At 45.1% G+C, this 18,687-nt stretch overlaps 1 long non-coding RNA gene across 1 annotated transcript in view; it reads left to right on the plus strand.

Annotated features, from left to right (window-relative positions):
• Positions 1-1,986: 1,986 nt before the first annotated feature.
• LOC143785745 (uncharacterized) overlaps positions 1,987-18,687 on the plus strand; it is a 59,989-nt gene continuing 43,288 nt past the window's right edge. The window contains exon 1 of the long non-coding RNA XR_013218073.1: positions 1,987-2,071. This is a non-coding gene — a long non-coding RNA (uncharacterized LOC143785745). The remainder of the gene's footprint in view (positions 2,072-18,687) is intronic.

Here is an 18,687-nt window from a genome sequence, read left to right on the forward strand (position 1 = left end):
ATGAACTAGCATGAACTTAGCTTCTGCTGGAGCAGACAGGTCATCAGAGAAATCCAAGAGAGATCTGAACCAGTACTGAGACATTGACAGCTGGCATGAAGTAACGATCTGAGTGGAGTTAAATAGGGAAGCCAGCAGAGCACTAAGGCCGGTTTCACACGTCAGTGGCTCCGGTACATGAGGTGACAGTTTCCTCACGTACCGGAGACACTGACACACGTAGACCCATAAAAATCAATGCATCTGTTCAGATGTCATTGATTTTTTGCGGACCGTGTCTCCGTGTGCCAAACACGGAGACATGTCAGTGTTCGTGGGAGCGCACGGATTACACGGACCCAATAGAGTCAATGGATCCGTGTAAAACACGGACCTCACACGGACATTCTCCGTCTGGGGTCCGTGTGCGTGCAGGAGACAGCGCTACAGTAAGCGCTGTCCCCCCCACATGGTGCTGAAGCCGCCATTCATATGTTCCCTGTAGCAGCGTTTGCTGCAGAGAAAATATGAATAATAGTGTTTAAAATAAAGATCTATGTGTCCGCCGCCCCCCCACCCCCTGTGCGCCCCCCCCGCTGTCCTGAAAATACTCACCCGCTCCCTCGTTGGCTGTCACTCCTTCCTCTCTGCCCCGCGCCTCCTACTGTATGCGGTCACGTGGGGCCGATCATTTACAATCAAGAATAGTCGGCTCCGCCCCTATGGGAGGTGGAGCCACATATTCATGACTGTAAATGATCGGCCCCACGTGACCGCATACAGGAGAAGCCGCGGCCAGACCAGGAAGCAGCGAGAGAGAAGGGTAAGTATTTTCTGAACAGCGGGGGGGCGCACAGGGGGGGGGGGCGGCGGACACATAGATCTTTATTTTAAACACTATTCTTCATATTTTCTCTGCAGCAAACGCTGCTGCAGGGAACATATGAATCGCGGCTTCAGCGCGATGCAGGGTACCACACGCGTGGATACCACACGCTGCGTGTGGTACCCACTCGCCATACGGGCGGCACGAGTGTGCCGCACGTATGGCCTACGTGAGTTCCCAGGCACACGGACACGGATAACTCCGGTACCGGAATTATCTGGACGTGTGGGACAGCCCTAAACGAGGGCAGCTGAGAAAGCCAACCTCAAGGACCAGCAGTTCCAGTCAAAGCCACCAGAGGGTGTCCAAGGACAGAACTCACCACAGTACCATTCATGACCACAGGAGGGAGCCCGAGAACGGAATTCACAACAAAAGAGACTGCAACCCTGTGTTCTTTATTTCTTTCTACACAACCCTTAGGCTACTTTCACACTAGCGTTGGGAACAACCCGTCGCTGTGCGTCGGGCCGAGGTTCCCGACGCTAGCGTGGTCTCCGCCGCACAACGGGGGCAGCGGATGCATTTTTCCCACGCATCCGCTGCCCCATTGTGAGGTGCGGGGAAGTACGGGGAGGTGGGGGCGGAGTTCCGGCCGCACATGCGCGGTCGGAAAAAGCGGACCGTCGGGAGCAAAAAACGTTACATGTAACGTTTTTTTCTCCCGACGGTCCGCTACCACACGCCCAAGCGTCGCAAAACGGACGCGACGTTTGGCAATGCGTCGCAAATGCGTCGCTAATGTTAGTCTATGACGAAAAAACGTATCCAGCAAGAACTTTTGCTGGATGCGTATTTTCGGCAAAACGACGCATTTGCGACGTATTGCAGTTAACGCTAGTGTGAAAGTAGCCTTATTTAGCACACCGGGAGCCCTGGGGACCCAGCTTTACCTGTGGGAAGCCATACAATCCCTGCTATTTTTTTTGTCCGATTGCACTTGTGCGATTTCATCCCAAGTGTGAGCGAGCCTTAAGAAAAAAAAAAACACCATTTCCTGAAGTGTCTTCTGTGTGAAAAATTCATTGACTTCGCCGTTATTTAGAAAATGCTGTGTGCAGACCCTAATGATGCATTTTATTGGCATGCCACAGCCCACATGTCCTATATGAAGTGGTGACCTCCATCATCGCAGGCCCAGCCCTCCTCATTCATCAAGGGTGTTTCTAATTAGCATTTTCTCAGACTGAAGGGTAAGACACAGAGGTAAGATTTAGCTTTCTGCAGCTGATTGATCTATTGATACTAGTTGGTATAAAAGTCACAGTCATGGGGTTTTCGCAGCTATGATATTTTCTTAAAATGTAAACTGGTTCCTAATCGATTTTGAAATATACAAATATTTGTAACTTTGAGGCATGTTTATAGGATTATTATCATGCATAGGCTATGTGCACACGTTGCGGATTAGGCTTAGGAATTTCTGGTGTGGATTCTGCATCTCTTGGCAGAAAACGCAGGTGCGGATTTGTTGCGTATTTCTTGCGTTTTTTACCCCTGCGGATTTCTAATGAAATGGGTACAAAAATGCTGCAGATCCGCAAAAAAGAAGTGACATGCTACTTCTTTTAATCCGCAGCGTTTCCGCACGGAATTTTCCGCACTGTTAGCACAGCATTTTTTTTTTTTTTTACCATTGATTTACATTGTACTGTAAATCACTTGCGGATCTTTAGCGTTTCTGCACGGAAAAAAACGCTTTTGATCCGCAGGAAAGCTGCAATGTGTGCACATACCCTTAGTGTTTACTGGTGCTCGCATTAAGGCTATGTGCGCACGGTACGGTTTTTGCTGCGTTTTTGACGCTGCGGATCCGCAGCAGTTTTCCATGCGGTGTACAGTACAATGTTAAACTATGGAAAACAAAAACCGCTGTGCACATGCTGCGGAAAAAAATGCACGGAAACGCTGCGGTTTATTTTCCGCAGCATGTCAATTCTTTGTGCGGAATCCGCAGCGGTTTGGCACCTGCTCCATGTTAACAAACCGCAGGTGTCTAAAACCGCAGTGGAAACCGCACAAAAAAACGCGATAAATCCGCAGTACTTTTTGCACTGCGAATTTAATCAAATCCGCTGCGGAAAATTCCGCAATGGAATCCGCAGCGTGTGCACATGGCCTAAGCGTCTCCGTTGTATGGCATGTGCTATTCTCCTACAGCAGCAACCCTTCCTACGCTTTCCAAAATCCTTACGGATCTGATACTATAGAAAAGATCTTACAAAGTAAACAATTGAAATTTTTTTATCACAGTCAGTTGTAAAAAGTGTAATACATGGCATGTAGTTAAACTTGTATTTGACTTTGGATCTGAAACCATAGAAGTAATAACACTTATTAAACACTGATAAAAAGTTCTGCTAACTCTTAAGAATAGCAAGGAAATTTTAAATCCTGTTTAACTACGGTACCTTTTTTTTTTTTTTTTAAAGCATTTTTTTCTTTTTTATGTGACAGCAAGACCAAATTTTTAGATGGTTTCTATAGTAAAATGTAAGGTCTGACAACAAATACCATAGGGAAAAAGTCACAAAGGGGGGAAAAAAAACTGACCTGTAAGGGCCTGTGCACAAGTTGCAGATCTACCCCCCTCTTTTTTTTTTTTCTTCTCAAATTTGTCATAAAACTTGAAGGGCTTCCTGATGCCAACAAAGTGCTTGAAGATTTAAATCTGTAGCATTTCAATTATTTCAGTTTTTCCTGCAGATTTCACTCCTAATAACGAGTAGAGAAACATTTGCACCAAAAACTGTTTTTTTTTCTTCTGCCAAGAGATGCAGAAATGTGTGCCCCAAATACCCTGGATATGTGTGCATGTGAAGTATGTTCCCGCTATGAGCTTTTGAAGTTGCATATTTTTGATGCGTCAAAATCCCAGACGTCTTACTGCTCCAGTAAAGTGGATGGGATTTATAGAAATCTTACGTCCACTGTGCTTTATATTAAAATCAGCATAAACTGACCTGCGGTGCACGTTATAAATCCAAAGTAGGGCCATTTATTTTGAGTGTATGCGAGAGAGGGGAAAAAAAGAGGGTAAAAAAACGCACATGTGTTTCCATGATGGAAACACCAAAAGTTTTATTGACACAAAAAAAACGGTAAGTATCAGAAAAGCAGTTCATTTAAAGCATGACAAACCCAGTTATAAAAACGCAATGACAAAATGCAAGTAACTTTATTTAAATAGGTGCAGAATGTGTGTATATATATATATATATATATATATATATATATATATATATATATATATATATATATATACATACATATACAGTTAGGTCCATATATATTTGGACAGAGACAACATTTTTCTAATTTTGGTTATAGACATTACCACAATGAATTTTAAACAAAACAATTCAGATGCAGTTGAAGTTCAGACTTTCAGCTTTCATTTGAGGGTACCCACATTAAAACTGGATGAAGGGTTTAGGAGTTTCAGCTCCTTAACATGTGCGACCCTGTTTTTAAAGGGACCAAAAGTAATTGGACAATTGACTCCAAGGCTATTTCATGAACAGGTGTGGGCAATCCCTTCGTTATGTCATTCTCAATTAAGCAGATAAAAGGCCTGGAGTTGATTTGAGATGTGGTGCTTGCATTTGGAAGGTTTTGCTGTGAAGTAAACATGCGGTCAAAGGAGCTCTCCATGCAGGTGAAGCAAACCATCCTTAAGCTGCGAAAACAGAAAAAAACAAGCCGAGAAATTGCTACAATATTAGGAGTGGCAAAATCTACAGTTTGGTACATCCTGAGAAAGAAAGAATGCACTGGTGAACTCATCAATGCAAAAAGACCTGGGCGTCCACGGAAGACAACAGTGGTGGAGGATAGAAGAATAATCTCCATGGTGAAGAGAAACCCCTTCACAACAGCCAACCAAGTGATCAACACTCTCCAGGAGGTCGGCGTATCAATATCCAAATCTACCATAAAGAGAAGACTGCATGAAAGTAAATACAGAGGATTCACTGCACGGTGCAAGCCACTCATAAGCATCAAGAATAAAAAGGCTAGACTGGACTTTGCTATAAAACATCTAAAAAAGCCAGCACAGTTCTGGAAGAACATTCTTTGGACAGATGAAACCATGATCAACCTCTACCAGAATGATGGAAAGAGAAATGTATGGCAAAGGCGTGGTACAGCTCATGATCCAAAGCATACCACATCATCTGTAAAACACGGCGGAGGCAGTGTGATGGCTTGGGCATGCATGGCTGCCAGTGGCACTGGGTCACTAGTGTTTATTGATGATGTGACACAGGACAGAAGCAGCCAAATGAATTCTGAGGTATTCAGAGCCATACTGTGTGCTCAGATCCAGCCAAATGCAGCCAAACTGATTGGTCGTCGTTTCATACTACAGATGGACAATGACCCAAAACATAAAGCCAAAGCAACCCAGGAGTTTATTAAATCAAAGAAGTGGAATATTCTTGAATGGCCAAGTCAGTCACCTGATCTCAACCAAATTGAGCATGCATTTCACTTGTTAAAGACTAAACTTCAGACAGAAAGGCCCACAAACAAACAGCAACTGAAAACCACCGCAGTGAAGGCCTGACAGAGCATCAAAAAGGAGGAAACACAACGTCTGGTGATGTCCATGAGTTCAAGACTTCAGGCAGTCATTGCCAGCCAAGGGTTTTCAACCAAGTACTAAAAATGAACATTTTATTTAAAATTATTGAATCTGTCCAATTACTTTTGGTCCTTTTAAAAACAGGGTGGCACATGTTAAGGAGCTGAAACTCTTAAACCCTTCATCCGATTTTAATGTGGATACCCTCAAATGAAAGCTGAAAGTCTGAACTTCAACTGCATCTGAATTGTTTTGTTTAAAATTCATTGTGGTATTGTCTATAACCAAAACTAGAAAAATGTTGTCTCTGTCCAAATATATATGGACCTAACTGTATATATATATAATTTTTTTTTTAATTTATGAAATCCCTACAAATTTGCAATGTTTGCAAAAAAAAAAGTGCTTCCAATAATAAAAAAAAGCATCTGTGTACGCATCCAAAAAAATCATGTATGAAGGCGCCCAATGATGTCTAAAAAGCCTAGCCCTATAGGTGTTACTACCAGGGTAGCAGCACAGAAGTTGCTATAGGGCCGGCCCAACAGCTAAAGAGGGTTATTACTGCATATTGTAAAAGGGACAATAGAGCTGGTACATTCACACAATGGATTTGTTGCAGTTATTTTTGCATCTGAAAATCTGTTCCGTGCATCTGATTGGGATTACATGCACATGGATTTTTGTGATGTCCATTTGGATGAATGGGGTAATTGCACACATTTCTGAAAGAAATCTGATGTGTGACTACTATACTATAAAGGTAATATACACAAGGCAGAGTATTTCCAGAGATTTTGACAGAAGCCAGTCATCTGCTGCAATTAAATATTAAAGGGAAGGTGCCACCAGTTTTCTTGTAGTTTGTTTTTTTGTGAAATTAAGCTTAAAATAGTAAATAAAATGTATTAATGCACTGTTTGCAAACATTTCTATATGAAAAATATTATATATTTTCTTACAAATATATATATTGACCACTAGGGGGAGCATTTTCCGTTTTAGACCTCAAGCAGCTATAGTGGGACTTACCAGCTTTACTGTTAGCTGGAAAATCTGGGCAGTAACTGCTGACATCAGCATTTCCCTCCCCTTTTGGGTGGTCTATTATCCCTGGGGCAGAATGAAGAGCAGCATCACAGGGCAGAGCCATTTTGTGTGTGACTGACCTGTGATCTGCTATCACCAGCAGTTACTGCATCAGAAGCCCAGTTAGTTTATGTGGTGTGTATGGAGCAGCATTGTCTGTGCAGAGCTGTCTGTGACTCATCCCTCAGTAAGATAAGAAGGAGCTCCAGGTCTGCAGTGAATGGCCAGGCATTGTGGAGGGAGGGGAGAGATACATTGTATGGCAGAGACAGGTGTCAGGTGTCACCTCTCTCTGCAGGCTGGGAATGCAGCTTAATGGAGTGAATGGAGCTCCTGTGATAGAGAGTAAGTGGAGCTCAGCAGAGAGCACTGGGCTATAATAAAATGGCTGCTAGTCACACCTACAGCAGTGAGTTGTGCAGCCCACAGAGGCGTGCCCAGCTCTCTGCTAATGCAGCTACAATGTTATAGATAGTTTGAACAGATACCGACATACTTGGTGACACCTACTGCCACCCACCCAGGGTGGAGGTGCCAAATATAATTGTGGACAACAGGGCAACTCCCATAATATTTAGAAACCTATAGAGAACTGGAGTGTAATACCCCTGAATAATGAAAGATTACAACAAATACTATTATCAAAAATTTACTTTATTAAATTTAAAATGCATACAAAAAAGACATATAACTGGTATAAAATGACCGGAGATGGTGATGACACAAAGAAACGGAGCCAGTGGCACCCCAAAAATTGCCAAATGGCAGCACTACATAACACCTATGAAGTAACTGGTGTATATGAGCCCCCTAAAAATGTACATATTACAGACAGCAAATGTTAGCTGTGTAGCCAAAAAATCTCAAAAAAGTAAGAGGTGCAGCAGTGCCCGTACAGAGTCCAAGATCCTAATATTCAAAGGACATAATAAAGTGCAAGAAGAATATATAGTATGGACGCTGCTACAAGTGCTTACCCATGTGGGTGCGGTGTCAGCTGGATCCGTGTAGCCCCGACGTACGTTTCGCTGTATCTAGCTTCCTCGGGAGGCCTGTGTGTGTTGTCGCTATGAGAGGGACTTATAAATGCCTGTGCCAGCTGATCATAATCAGCGCCGCTCACTGGAGCGCATGGTGGGCGGAGTTCGGGCCGCAAACGTGTCACATCCGGCCATCCGGGTACCGGAGGGAGTCTGGGAGGAAAACGCCTCCCTTGACGTCAGTGACTGACTCCTGACCCACTGGGATGCCGTCAGGGACACAAGCTGAGTCCGAGGCCACCGTGCATGCGCGCACCGCGGTCGCCATTTTGTTTACTGGCGAAACTATGGGCAAGTATGATATGCGCATATATTGAATGTTCCTGTGTAATGAAAATCCCACCTAATGCGCCCAAACAATAGAGCAAATGTACATAGGCACAGAGAGAAAGGGTATTAATGCATTAAACACAAAGTGCAGCATGAGTGATATTTCAGTTAGATCTTCTCTCCTCCACTCTCCTTGGGCATTATCGCGCTGTAGCCGACATCATGGCAAAAAGTCCTCTCCATAGATAGCCCGTGGCGACAAAATTCCAACAATCATTACTAAACATAAACAGATTAAAGAAACAAGGTTAAAAACAAAACAACACAATAAAAACAAGGGAGACAGGACTCATGAGAGTATTGCTCAAGGTACTACAAGACGACCCTGCGCAATCACAGGGTCCTCGTGGACAAAAAAGAGAGAAGAAACCACATGCATGTAAGAAAAGTGGGGTGGCTTCCCCAGAGGGAATGAGACACACAGAAGAGGTGCAAGAGAGAACTATTACATTAAAACCTGAGATGCCAACATCCCAAAGGGGAATGGATTTCACAAAAAAGGTACGAAAGAAAGCTTTTCATTCAGCCCCTGGGGTGACATTGTCCCAAGGGTAACTATCCAGCGGCACTCCATTTGGGCTAGAATTTTTTTAGGGTCACCACCCCTAATGCCCAAGTGAACCCTGTCGATACCACGGACCTGGAGTGCCCGTGGATCACAGTTGTGGTGTAACTTGAAGTGCCGCGGGATAGTTTTGAGAGTAAGAACATCAGTCACATCCTTCGCTGCTCTGATGTCCCTGACATGTTCCCTGACTCTAATCCGTAGCTCACGTGAAGTGAGACCTATGTAGATAAGGTTGCATGTACATACGGCATAATATACCACAAATGTGGTGCTACATGATATGTAGCATGTGATCCGGTAGTCCCTACCTCCATTTGCTGGTGTAAAACTGGTGGCTCGTATAATGTTCTTACATGCTAAGCATGAGCCACACGGATAGCACCCCCAGCGCTGTGGGCTATCTATGTTATAGATAGGAGATAATAGACCGGCGCTGGCCCTATGTCCATGGGGTGCCGTAAAATGACACTGTTAGTGTCGTGAACTGCTGTGAAACCAAGATGTCAGCCCCCAGTTCCTTCTTTAAACACATATAACACACAAAATCTGTTTCACATGCATTTAAAACTTGGTTATAGCAGCATGTTATGCTACATTACAGTGATTTATTAATGATCTACAAACGCGGTACCTTACCTTTAATTTGCAGAGATTTGGTTGGTGGTTTGTATGCAGCTTTGAAACCACAATGTTACCGCCCCAGCCGGCCATCCTGCCGCTGCCCCTTGGTCCTCCTGTGCTGGTGGTATGGGGGTCTCGCCGGTTGTTCCCGGGCTTGCGTACCTCCCGGGGCATCCGCGCCTGCGCCGTGTGTATCCTTAGGCTGCGGGTGTGCGTTAGCTGGATTCCTTTGTTCTGTTTCCAGGTGTCTTGACCCGGAAGTGCCCTTCTCCTCCTCTATGTCTGGCATCAGGATTTCTGGTGCTCTCTCCCTCACATTGGCACTTGGTGATTCACTATGGTGCATGCTCTGTACTGGTGTGTCCCGGTGCTCTCCTTAGAGTGCAGACTCTTTGTCCCGGTCTCCCCCCGCTTCCTGCTCTGCCCTTTTGTCCTGCATATTCCCCGGTGCACGCTCTGCTCTGCTCTGGTCTCCCGCACATTCCCCGGTGCGTGCTCTGCTCTGCCCTGGTCTCCCGCACATCCCCGGTGCGTGCTCTGCTCTGCCCTGGTCTCCCGCACATCCCCCGGTGCGTGCTCTGCTCTGGTCTCCCGCACATCCCCCGGTGCGTGCTCTGCTCTGCCCTGGTCTCCCACATATTCCCCGGTGCGCGCTCTGCTCTGGTTTCCTGCACACTCCCCGGTGCGCGCTCTGCTCCGCCCATGCTCTCCCACACACTACCCAGTGCGCACTGCTTTTCTCTGTACCCCTTTGCGTTTTCCAGAGCACAGTCTGCGCCGTCTTGGTTTCTCTGTCTCCTACGAACTGGTCCCTGGTACTAGCTATTGCGGTATACCTTCGCCTCCCGGGCCTGCTCCTAACGCTCTCTGTACAGGGGGTGATATCATCTGGTCTGCTCGCCTGGATCAGTCGGCCCTGCGATCCAGTGGCTCCACTCTAGAAACTGTGACATAGAAATGGAGCAAATATAAAAATATCAGTATGAGTCACCCGCCAGGGCCGTGGGGTACTCGGTACCGGGTCCTGCGTTCACAGGGGGATGTCACGGTGGGGACCTGGTCCGTTGCCCTTGGCGCCCATGTAAACGGGAAAGGTCTTTAAAGGGAATAAAGTTTATGTTCATGACGCCACCTGTGGTATTCAGTCAGTGGGGACCGACACTGCTTTAAGGGGTCCGCTGGGGTGATGTTATGGCAGCTAGATGGTATAACTTTCCAACAGGTGAAGTATATCCCCAGGGCTCCCGGTGTGTAGATGGAAGATGGTGAGGAGTGCAGTGAAGAACGAGGACACAGGTTTGCAGTCTCTTCACCTTATTTATTGAAGACTTCAGCAGCCACAGTCCAGAGCAGCAGATCACAGGGCAGGCAGGGTCCGGCCGGCTTGGAAGCGAATCCAGAGTCCCCTTTACCAGATGGAGTTAGAAGCCTTCCTCTAGCACGGTGGTGTTGTAGTCCCTTACTGCCTATGGCTTCAGATAAGGTTCTCACAGATGCTCTCTCTGTCCCCTATATAGGATAGGACAATACCTGCATGACAGGTAACTCGAGCCTGTTTATAGGGACTCTAGCATGCACTAGGTTTAAGTGTTACTGTGTCTCAGGTATGTGTGGCAGACGGCTAACTTGCAGTTCAGCTGTCCTGCCGGTCTCTGATGTCGTGAAGTCCCTTACAGCCCTCGGTGTTCCAGCTACCGGTTATCTGTGCATCAGAAGGAGATAGTTCATTTGCAGCTGGTCTCCCCTGATGTCACTCTCCTGTGCTTTGCTCTCCTGCACACTCACTGAATGTTCAGCTTTCTGTATGTCTCTTTCCAGGAGCTGTAGTGCTTCAGACTACACGGCCCCTTCTGACACTCTGTCGGTCTGCTCTCTTCTGTGTCTCTCACTTTCTAAACCCTTTGCCTCCAGATCAGCATGTAGTTATAGGGGAGTTCACCTTAAACAGGTTTAGAGCTCCCCCTTCTGGCCTGGAGTGTGAACATGTTGTATGCATTGTGGTTACCTGATAAAAGATATCCTTCATCGCTTCCAAACGAAACATCACTCTCCCCGTGAGGAAAGCAATGCTACTGTGACAACCAGGACCCTGGGGAGTCACAAGCTTATTTCTATTTGCTGCTACCTGGGTTCCTTGCCTGTTTCTGTGCTAATTTCTTGACTCTATTCAATTATGTATATTTCCACATGGCACAATAAAATATAACCTTTGTGCATATTCATTACTATCTCTGTGTGATGTGGCGCAGTGGATAGCACAGCAGCCTTGCAGCACTGGAGTCCTGGGTTCAAGCTCCACTAAGGACAACATCTGCAAAGAGTTTGTATGTTCTCTCCGTGTTTGCATAGGTTTCCTCCCACGTTCCAAAGACATACTGATAAGGGAATCTAGATTGTGAGCCCCAATGGGGACAGCGACGATAATGTGTGCAAACTGTAAAGCGCTGCGGAATATGTTAGCGCTATATAAAAATAAAGATTATTATTATTATTTTTAGTATCAAAAATGCATTTCTTTATTTTTTATGAAAAAAAAATTATTGGCCTATCACAATCTGTATTAAAAAAAAATGCAATTTTTCACACCAATAAATAAAACTATTTTAGCTTTAAAAGGAACCTTTCATCAGTTTTGGCCGATATAAGATATGGCCATCACCTTTCATGGCTCATACACAACATTCTATAATGCTGTAGATAAGCCCCCAGACTGATCTGTAAGAACTGAAAATACTTTAAATACGTGACTACGTTTTATACTCATCTGCGGGGTTATCTGGTCCGATGGGCATCGCTTTTCTTGGGATGCTGCCCTCTTGCTTGCTTCATGTGGGTGACGCGTCCCCTGCATCATCCACACAGGTTCCCCGGCACCGCGCTCCTGCGCAGGCGTATTTCTCTGTCCTGTTGAGGGCAGAGCAAAGCTGGAACAGTGCTGACTAGCTTTTTTTTTTTTTTCCCCCTCATGCTGATTTGACATGAGAAAACAATAGCAGCATGCTGTGAGTGCATCAAATAATTGCATCACGCACACCCATATAAGTCTATGGGTGCATGTAACACATTGGACTGCGCTCGGATTATCACGGACTCAGAGAAGGGAGAAGAAGAAGAAATTAAGTTCTCCTTCTGCACACCTGTACTGGGATTCTCTCACACGAACGTGACTGTCAAATCAAACTCTGACACAATTTGATCCCAGTGACATTAGCATAATCATCGCGATTCTCTCAGATGAGAATTGACAACTGTACGAGTGAGCCTTAAAACTGAGAATTAGTAGTCTTATTAACTTGCTGTGGTCTATTGCACCCTCTAGTGGTAGATGTTACAAACAAAATAACAGAACTTCTATGAAAAAACAGGACACATAGATATAGCCCAAGTTCTTAATGTACACAGTTATTATATGCATTCATAACTGGTTGTATTTCTGCAGACATTTTTTTTATCCTTTCATATGCTGCATTAATGGCCATTTAGAAGCTGTACGTTATGTTGGTGTTGCGCACCAATAAAACATGATTTTTGTGGCAGCTTTTCAGCGAGATAAATTTTTTTTAATCAAAAGTAGAACTAGACTTTGGGAAACAATGGTGAAACATTAAAAGAAGGCTAAAATTATGTTTACATCTAGCTTTTCTTTGCACATCTAATATTGTATTAAAAAATTGGATTTACATTAGTTTTGGAAAATTGCGTGAAAAAGAAAAATTGCACTTTGTGAACATAATCTTATATTTATCCTTTCTGTTGCATACTCTTCCACCTTTTAGCTCAATAATAAGACTGAAAATCTGCCACATAAGCTCACATTCACACATTCAGTATTTGTCAGGGAAAACCAGGAGTGGAACAATCGGAAAAGCATAATAGAAAGACGTCACCGCTTCAGTAATTTTTATTTTTTATACCCACTCCTGGTTTTGGCTTGAAAAAAATTCAACAAATGCTCAACATGCGTGCATGGCCTAAGGGTATGTTTCCACGTTCAGGAAACGCTGCTTGTTTGACGCTGCGCAGCGCTGCAGCGTCAAACAAGCAGCGTCCAGATGTTCCTGCATAGTGGAGGGGATTTGATGAAATCCTGTCTCCACTATGCGTGGAAACCCGCACGCGGCGGCCCTGCGACTCCGGACATGCTGCGCGTCTTTTCAGATCGCAGCATGCCCGTACACCTTGCGGGGACGCAGCGCCCCCGCAAGGCATATCACAGGGCCCTATGGGAGAGAGCGATCATCCCGGATGTGAAGAGTTAACACATCCGGCATGATCGCGTCCCATTTAGGGGGCGGGGCTTAGCGCCGAGCGGCTTCGCCGCTGCGGCGATACCGTCGGCCGTACGGAACGTGGAGACATAGCCTTAGGGAGCATTTGTTGAAGCGGGCTCAACTTGAAAAATTATTATTCTTCAACACATGATTTTGGCTTCCCTCAGACACTTTATTTTCCTTTTGGGCTCATAATCCTTTGCATTTAAATCGGACAAGTGCAATGAGATTTAAAAATAAATTAAATAAATAAATAAAAATTCGGATTGCACTCTGACCAATATCATTAAATGATTTGAATTAATCTGCATTTTTTTTTCTCATCTCGGATCACACTGAGGGAAAAAAAAAGTGGAGCATGCTGCGCATTGGCGAGACTCACCAATTCAAGTCAGTGGGTGTAAAGAAAAAAGAAAACACACCCATCTCATAGGAAACTTGACACTTCATCAGCTGAGTACAGTAAACTCACAGCATGAACCGTCAGAATAGAATAATTCTATAGAAAGATGTCATTAAGATATATTATTAGTGCAGTGTGTGCATAACTTACTGTACATGTATTTAGCTAATAAATAAAAGAAAAAAATGGGGTGGTGCCCCCTTAGTTGTATTAACCAGCTGAGAGCTGATATTAAGTCTGGGAAAGAGGGTAATAAACATGGAGCTTCTTAGGCTATTAATATCAACTCAAGGCTGTCTACTTAGCCTTTCTTGGTTATTAAAAAGGGGGGCCTCCAAAAAAACCACGTGGGTTAACTCTTATTTTTATTAGCCAGCAAAGCCAAAGCAGACAGCTGCTGGCTGATATTAATAGCCTGGGAAGGGGCCATGAATATTGGCCCCGTTCCAGACTAACAACACCGGCCCTCAGCTGCCCCAGAAACAAGGCATCTATTTTGTTACAAAACCATTACTTCACTTGCCAACGCAACAGGGCAAGCGGGAAGAGCCGAGGCGAAGTGCCAGAATTGGTGCATCTAACAAATCTGCCATTTCTGTGGTGGCTGAGAACTAGGGTTATTAGTCTGGGAAGGGGCCAATATCCACGGGCCCCTTCCCAGGCTATTAATATCAGCCCACAGCTGTCTGCTTAGCCTTTGCTGGTTAGTAAAAATAGGGGGATCCCATGTCCTTTATTTGGGGTGGTCCTGTTTTTAGAAATCAATAAAGGCTAAGTAGACAGCTGTGAGTTGATAGTAATTGGTGATGAGCGAATTTGTTGGGAAAATGATCACCAAACATAAATTCGACACGAATATGGCACATTCGGATTCGTGATCGGAAGCATGAGCCAAATTTTATAAAATCTGTAACATTCAGAAAAAGTGCGGGAATATATTTGCTGAGCTCAGATGCGTGGCGTTCTTGTAAACTACTTCACCCCCCCATGTGTGCACATTGCGGCTAGCCAATAAGGGCACAGGAAGCATTCACAATGTTTTAACACCACAGCTTGTCATTGGCTCCTAAAATCACATGTCTATCTCCATATAAATAGCAGGCATTTTGATTTAGCGCTATTTTGACACAGTAACAGTGTAGAGAGGCTGCTCCTGACGCTGGCACTGTTATCAGCAAGATTTTAGCTAGTTGGCTAGGTGGTTGGCTAGGTGGTTGTCTATCAGTCAGTGTAGCTAGCTAATCTCCAGTGTGGCTGTTAAATTTACCTTCCAGCATTTTTTTTTTTTTTTTACAGGACACATGTTCTACAAGTGTTATGCACTGCTTCTGTTGTGCCCCATGAACGAGTATAGCATTCTAAAAAATTTTTTCACTAGATGAATGTGAAGCAGCCTGCTGTATCACACCTTGGCATTCAGTGCCGTGATGATCTGAAACTGTCTGCAGACATAATGCACATTAAAAAAAAAAAATGTTTTTCAGTTGCAAAAAGTGACAGCCCGCCGTATCACTTTGTCATTTTGTTGGGTTGAAACTAAGCTGTAGAGGTCTGATCCATAGGCCACCAAAAACTCTTCTGTTCCTAGTGTCATACCGTAGGGGACATCTGACTTTCAAGTTGTTTACAGCATATCTTCTTTGTCATACAGGCCTCATCCACACTCCAACAACTCTTTCTTCTGTGACTAACGCGATACAGCACACCATATTTCACCTTGAAATTTACTGTTCCTAAAATTCTGCTGTTTGCAGAGATGGTGCAGAGTTTAAAATCTATTTCTTGTTGTTGCAAATACTGTGCTCCTATCACAATATCTGAGCAACATGTCTGGCTAAAAAGCGAGGCCGTGGTGGAAGGGTTGGACATCAAGGTGTACGTGGGGTAAGTGGTAATGTTTGTGAAAGCACTAGTGAATCAACAATGTCACATCCTGTGCAAAGACATCTGACAACTTCTGTTACTGGACAGGCTACTCCACTACCTTTTCTTTGGTAGACGCCCAGCGGTACACCTTGTCGATGATGCCCAGAAAGCGCATGTGCTCGAGTGGATGGCAAGCGCAGCTTCAAGTGGCCTCTCCTCTTCCTCCACCACAACATCACACCCAGTACAGTCCACAGAGGTGGCACCAAAATTCCCCTTGCTTCCCCCCCCCCCCCCCCCCCCCGTGTCCCAACTATCCAACCGTACAACTGACTGTACGGAATCACAGATGCGTGAGTCTGAAGAGCTGTTCACACATTCTATGCCATGGTCATCAGAAGTATACTCAAAAGCATCACAGAGACAAGAGGAGGAAATCTGCACCGATGCCCACATTTTTATTAGCTTGAATGCGGGGCAGGACGAAGTAGGGTCCCAACAGCATCCTGAGCCTCGTCATTAGATGTTAACCCCTGAGGGTAGATGATCCTGATGAAATTCAAATATCGGAGGCTCATGCGTACTGTGCTGTCAGGGCAGGAAGACGAGTGTGACTCCCAAGGGTGATACAGGAGAGATATATCTTGGTACCGTGTTAGCCAGTAGATAGAAAAATATTTAGAATTGAGAGTCCTCAGTGGTTGATACCTTTTAATGGCTAACTGAAAAGATGGTAACAAATTGTAAGCTTTCGAGACTACACAGGTCTCTTCATCAGGCAAAGACTAAACAAAATTCTGAAGAATCACATATTTATGCACAACATAGTACAGAAAAAAAACAAAACATGGATAAGACAGTTGACATGAAGCAGAATTACCATGAGTGATAAACAGTTATGTCCATAAATATTGGACCAGTTCTTAGATAAGGAATGTTTTATTGTCCTCTGATTGGGGTCTGGTTCTGTTGTGATGACCCCACATAGTCTGAGGGGCAAGTTCCTTAGTTGATGTAAAAAGACATAAATCCATGCGACACATTCATTCCTCTACTAAGACTCTCAAAGGTCGTCATCAGTTTATATTCCCATACTGTTCTGTCTCTCTTAGATTTGAAATCTTCAAATCTAAGAGAGACAAAAGAGTATGGGAATATAATCTGATGACGACCTTTGACAGTCTTAGTGGAGGAATGAATGTGTCGCATGGATTTATGTCTTTTTACATCAACTAAGGAACTTGCCCCTCAGACTCTGAGCCTTTTTTGGATTAGCTAATTCGCGTAATCTGCCAACTTTGTAAAAAATAAAAATTTAGTTGAGGTAAAAACTGCAATAACTTGACTTCTACATGTATGAACCTTCACATGCGCAATCAACATGCTTTACTATGAGAATCCCACTGCGCAAAAATGCAAGACCAGCGGACCTCCACAACCATCAGCCGCCCCATCAATCACATCTGCTGCTTTTTCCTCTTCCTCTGATACCGTGCCAACTATTGAGATGCAGGTCTTCAACTGCAGAACTTCGGGTTCCTTACCCGCTACAGTCACACTGACTGAGAGCCCACGGTTCCACATTTGTGGTCATGTAAAAGGTTGTTTCCTCCTATGCATGACAAAATGAAGAGGTTGAAGTCCACCATCTCCAATCTGTTGGCCACAGAAATGCTGCCTTTCTGCCTGGTAGATACAGACGGTTTCTGAATTCTAATGGCCGTCGCAGTCATGCAGTACCAATTGCCCAGTCGCCGTTACTTTTCTAAGAAAGCTGTGCCTGCGCTACACCAGCATGTTGCAGACAAAATCACACATTGCTTGACAACATCTGTCTGCCAGGGTGCATTTCACCACAGAGACTTGGACGAGTAAGCATGGCCAAGGGCATTACATCTTGCTGACTGGGCACTGGGTGACTCTGGTGGCTGTAGGGGCAGGCACTGCCCCACAAGTCTTAGAATGGCCTGGAGGAGGAGTCGGTCAGTGTCTGGAACAGAGAGAGACAGAGTCTGAGTGAACAGAGGAGAGAAGTAAAAGAGAACCTGGGGCGTGGAGCTGTGACCAAGCTCACCCCAGAGTACAGCGCTAGAAGCCGGAGTTCGTGGCTGAGGGGTACAATAGTCCCAGGAGCTAAATCAGGAGGGTAGGGGATTGCAGGTCTCCTGGCCCAGCAGACACCCGAAGCCGAAGGTACAGCAGCAGACCAGAGCCTGGAGCCGCCATAAAGGAGCGACACCTGCAATTGGCTCAAGTTGCCTGCCATACGGGCAATTACTTCAGAACAATATGGAACAGCGGACTGAGCATGGCTTTAGGCAGCAAGGACATCAGAGGACAGCAAGGAGGCCTCAAAACCTATCTGGCTGAGTGAATCCTAAGTTTCTTCCAGGCTCCCCAGACCTCCATTGTCATCTGTAACTAGTGCCCTGACCTGCACTTCAAACCGTGAGTAAAAGTGTGGAAACTGCAACCTGCTGTGTCCTCGGAGTTATTTACTGTGCCATTCACCCTGCACTATATCCATCATCACCATCTTTAGCAATATAAATGCCCTGTGGGACTAAGCTCTACCTGTGGAGAGCTGTAACAACTCTGCTGCATCACCATCAGCCCCAGCGGTCTCTTGAAGCAGCGTCTGCCATCCCTAGCGGAGTACCAGAGGTGGCGTCGCAAACAATTCCCCTATAAACTTTATTCCCTTTAATTTCAATTGATTTTTATTGGACACCCAGGGCCACGGAGCAGATCACCGCTGCCGTGACACATCTCTTTAAGAACCGGCTTGGTACAGAGTATCCCCACGGCCCTGGCAGGCGCTCCACCGACATGATGGAATTCCACTCTGCACATTTTGCCGCTATTGTGGCAGCAGCAACGAGCCCTGACGCAGTATGTCATGTCACAGTACGGAAGTGATGCATATCACGTTTAGAGTGGGCACAGATTAAGGATCTCTGCACCCTTCTGCTCCGTTTGAAAAAGGCTACTAAGATGGTTACTGCTGACTACGTCTTCAGCATCACTATTCCGGTCATCAATATGC

This window comes from Ranitomeya variabilis, chromosome 7 (genome assembly GCF_051348905.1).
Source record: "Ranitomeya variabilis isolate aRanVar5 chromosome 7, aRanVar5.hap1, whole genome shotgun sequence".
NCBI classification, from domain to species: Eukaryota; Metazoa; Chordata; class Amphibia; order Anura; family Dendrobatidae; genus Ranitomeya; species Ranitomeya variabilis.